General features: G+C 34.1%; 1 long non-coding RNA gene across 1 annotated transcript; it reads right to left on the bottom strand.

Annotated features, from left to right (window-relative positions):
* Nucleotides 1-2,229: 2,229 nt before the first annotated feature.
* Nucleotides 2,230-3,418, bottom strand: LOC138128692 (uncharacterized). Its single transcript, XR_011158856.1, has 3 exons — nucleotides 3,080-3,418; nucleotides 2,801-3,034; nucleotides 2,230-2,752 (listed from the first exon to the last, which is right to left on the bottom strand). It is a non-coding gene; the product is annotated as an uncharacterized lncRNA (long non-coding RNA).
* Between the last annotated feature and the right edge of the window lie 1,343 nt (nucleotides 3,419-4,761).

The raw sequence follows: 4,761 nt of genomic DNA, 5'->3' as shown, positions 1-4,761 counted from the left end.
AACGCGCCTATAATTTCAGGTGCAATTGGTGCAAAACAATAATTTTGCTTGGTCGCCTAAACACGACGCGGGAGAGAAATAGCCCTACTCTACCCTATATTGAATATGCAACCAATTATTCTATCTCCCTAAAGTTTATAACTAGAAATTTCGATCTGATTTGAGGGCACCAGTTGAGAAAATTCAGGAACGATTTAGTTATAACTTAGTAATTGACTGTTAAGTTTCAAAATCCCTGACTGGTGGTTACACTCAAATTTAGAGTAAAGAATTTAATATAAAAAATGTCGAATAAAAGGATCGGATAAGTTAAATTTGTAATTTAAGTAATCCGACAACCAAAATGTTGCGGCCCCTTTCCATCGGAAATAGAATCATTTGTTGCTGGCTACCTCTAGCTTTAAACATTTACTTCAAATACCTCGAAACTTGGAAAATTACTTTAAATTTGGATTTTGATTACCTCAAATTATTGAATAAATTGAAATTAAATATTCCAGGGTGAATGAAATAAATAAGTCCAACGAAAAACAAGTAAATTTTGACATAAAGTTAATTAATCAAAATAATATAACCCTTTCTCGGGCTTACCTAGAAAGTTTAACACCCTGGTTGATCGTCGGCACCTGTTGTTTGAACTGGCACTAACTTATTTATTAGCACTGGGCACTCTTAACGAAGTTAAAGTGATTTAATAAAACAATTTGTTTAAATTTGGAAAATTTAAACAAAATCGCAAAGGTAGACACACGGATATCGACTAGCTAGAAAGACAGTCAAAAACCGAATTCCCCAAGACAAATGTGCCAAAACTTTAAATAGGGGACGCTAACTCGCCTACCCCCCTTCCCTTGTTACTCATTTTCCATATGTGTGGAATTATGCAAATTTGATTCTTACGACGCATTGGCATTCGATCAAACCTCGTTTAACTCGCTTAAAAATATTATTATTTCCTAGTTAGGGTGGTTTTTCGATTCGCAATATCAACATTATTAAACATACAATTTGTTTGTCCATTGGACAATATAATACAACATAGTAACGATAGCGAATCAACCCCAATTACGCTGAAACAGAAATTAAACTCCAAAATTGGTTGTTGTTCTGTCTGCAACTAATTGTTGAACTGAAGATGGTTAATGAATGTAACAACAAATTTTGTTTGTTTAAATTTACGGAAAGCATATGGAAGAAAGACGTAAGAAAACTGTAAATTTCGTAGTACTACCCTCTGTTAGATGTCGCCCCCAGTACTACAGCGGTACTATTTTTACATTTTCACGATTTTCTACGTTTTTCCTACAGAAATTTCCACCTACTTCCCTTGTAAAACTATGTTAGTAAATGGGCAGTAATCGTACGGTGCAAGATTTGCTTACAATAATTAAATAAGGAAAATTGGTTTGTACATCAGAATTACGATTACACCAGCTTAAATTAGGGTTAAATTGGATATCAAAATGTTCAGAAAAATACAGCGCGTCTTTCTAAAATAGTGGGTTTGTAACTTGACTTTGTTTAAACAAGAATTTATTAATTTCGCTAAATTTTTCCCACGAGCCCACGACTGACCACACGTGCAAGTGTAATCCGATATCTTACTTAAAAGCCTCGATCTGTAACGCGTCTCTCGCCACCTTACTAAACGGACCACCCTTGGCTGGCGACGCTGTGTTTAAAATCTAAATCGCAGACACCAAATTCTAGTGGACCAATTCATTTGTGAATATTTTAAACAAATCGACCGATCTACAAGGATTTAAACTAATTAACAAATTTTACTATATGAATTTAACAACCCCGAACAAAACTTCCTATTTAATGTAACATCTTATGTGAAATTTAAATGAAACATGATTTACGACAACCCCAGATCAATTGGATCATTATCAACGTTGTTAATTCTAGTTAAATTTTGTTTTTGTCACTCAAAATACACGGCGACTCCTTTCTAAACGGATGTATGACTTCATTTATCGTTACATCTCTATTTTCATCCAATTTTAAACAACAATTAAATTATTTATCTTTTCGTATGCAAATGAATGCTTTGCTTGGTCGACTGGTCGAGTATGGTGGGCGTCTCGCCACCCTGATAACTTAGAGAAATACCACATGGCCTTTTGAAAGAAAAGAAGTTAATTTTGCGATTTGCAACGGTCTGAAATTCCAGGAAACCCTTCGTGGGAACGGCTCTGTTTTTCTCAACATTCTGACATTTGCAAGACATGTGTGTATTTAAAAATGGAAATAAATGGAATGCATAAATTGCACAGAAACAACTTGGAGGTCGTTGAGACAAATTTGAATTTGTTGAATTTAAGGTGAATAATTTCCGCGATGGTAATAAAATAAAATGTATAAATACCGCGTTCATCACAGTTCCTGTATCAGCAATAGTTCCTGTTACCAGAAGATAAATTCTGGCCACATTTCGAAGGTACTTGATCTGATGAGTAACCAGCACTACACACTTGTTTCTTAAATGCTCTACAATACATTTGTCAAATATTTGTTCGGCAACGTTAGCATCAACAGCTGATAAAGGATCGTCCAAAAGATAAATATCAGCATTTCTATAAACAGCCTTGATCCCCATAAGGAAATAGTAAAATATCGTGCTCTAAAGCACAAACTTTAATAATTTTCTGAAATTTTTTCAAAAATGTAAGCATGCTGTTGAGTCACTTCTGTTTGATTGGGAGTATAGTAATCTAGTAATCTTTTAATGTAAAGAGGAAGTAACAATCTACAATTTTGAAGTAAGTCGTTGAAACACCAAGGAAAGTAATCTTACGTTATGGCCAGCTGGATTGAAAAATAGCTAAGTCCATAAAAGACAAGTTCTAAACCGAAGAGTTTTGTAAGAGCTTTTGCTAAAGATAGATTTTTGCTTAAATTTTCTTCTTCTGACCAAAGACTCTCTAATTTATCACCCAAGGTGCTGGATTTGTGATTTTCTAGGGTTTTATAAAGATCATCTTCCGTGAGCTCTTTTCTCCATCCTTTTACGATTAGTGGTAGTTCCCAACTGAAACAGTCGTTGTATTATTAAAACAAAAATGGCAAGTCTTACCAAAAAAATAAATCCGACAGGAAACATGCTTTCTTTTTTGGATGAGGTTTCAATCTTTCTCTCGATAATTTTGTTATATCTGTATTTTCCATATTCAAATTAACAAGATGTATAATGCTTCGATTTAAGCTACGAACTTATACTAAACATTTCTAGCCGAGTGGTTTTGTTTTTACTACCGCGAGATCATTTAAATTTATAATTAAAGTAGGCTATGACTTTTAAATTAGATTGACAACACTATTGACAACTTGATTTGAATTGTCAAAGTGATGCTTCAAAATTCAGTACAAAATTTGTTGTACTGTCGCCGTTTCATATTTAGCATTGAATTTTGAAGCGTCACAATTCAAGGCAAGTTGTCAACAGTGTTGGCAATCTAATTTAAAAGTCATAGTCTACTTTTTTATAAATGTAAATGATCTCACGGTGCAATAACAAATTGACAACTGAGTGTGGTGCGTTTTTTTTATTATCTTCATTTTAAAGATAAGTATGTAACATTTAAATTTTTGCGTTGTTAAACTGTCTACCAACAGCGAACAGTAGGATACAAAAAAACTTTATATTTATTTTTTTTATTACATAAGGATATCAAACATACTACATTCAATATACTTATTAATATCTCGGTATTTTCATCATGATTTCTGTTCCAAAGTAACTTTTAACAGAAAAAGCTTTAGGTGAATTTATTCTATACTTCTACAATTAGAAACACTGAATAGTTGGTGTCTGACTATAAATCTGCTCAAGAGTATATCCTTTTATTCAGTGGCAAACGAATGTTGAGACAATAACTTTCTCTAGTAATAGTTATTATTAATAATTCACGTGCGAAATCCTAGGTTTATAGTTCGAAGTTTTCGTTGTGCAACGAGACGTAGTCGAGCATAGACACTCGAGATACTTTAAAAGGCCCGGTTGTACAAAACTTAGTTAACATCGTGTCAGCTAACAAGGCGTCAAGTCTGAAATCCGCCCATTTGATTGGCTGATTCAAATCCAATGTTAAATATCCCCCAATCCGATCGCCCTATATTATGCTAACTTTAACAACGAACTTGACATGGCTTTATACTACCGGCGCTAAAACTTTTCGCAAGAGTGTTATTCAAAATGTTTTTTGTTATTTAACTACGTTGGTCACGAATCGCTATGGATATGTTGTTTACGAGTTGTTTATTGTACAAACCACGACCTGCTAGATAGTGAGAGAGTCTATAGCGGCCTGGGCGTAGACCGAAAAATCCTACGTTCTCATGATTCTGACGTTTGGGGTTACTGTTAGCAACTAACTGTCATGCTATCAAATACATCACGTGCATCGTGACGCAGTCCACACACATGTATCTGCATGATACATGCAGTCATGCGTAGTTGTCTAGTGATTAATGATACTTTACTTTATAATTACTTTCCACTCATTTCCACCAAGAATGACACGGATTAATTAAGCAAATATAATTGTTTTGTTATGGGCCCACCTTTATCTGTAATGACCTGCTTACAAAATGACTGTGATTAACATAATTGTAAAATAATTCTGGAAATCCAAGCGATACAACTGACAGTTCACATGAAAGCGGCAAAAACGTAATAACATGGGCATGGCCTACTTCGACTACAATCATTTAGAATAACCCTGTACCTACGAGACCAATTAAAAATAATTTCTGGTG

This window comes from Tenebrio molitor, chromosome 4, assembly GCF_963966145.1.
Source record: "Tenebrio molitor chromosome 4, icTenMoli1.1, whole genome shotgun sequence".
Lineage (NCBI taxonomy): Eukaryota > Metazoa > Arthropoda > Insecta > Coleoptera > Tenebrionidae > Tenebrio > Tenebrio molitor.
Note: the sequence above shows the minus strand (reverse complement) of the source record. Positions and strands in the feature narration are given on the sequence as shown.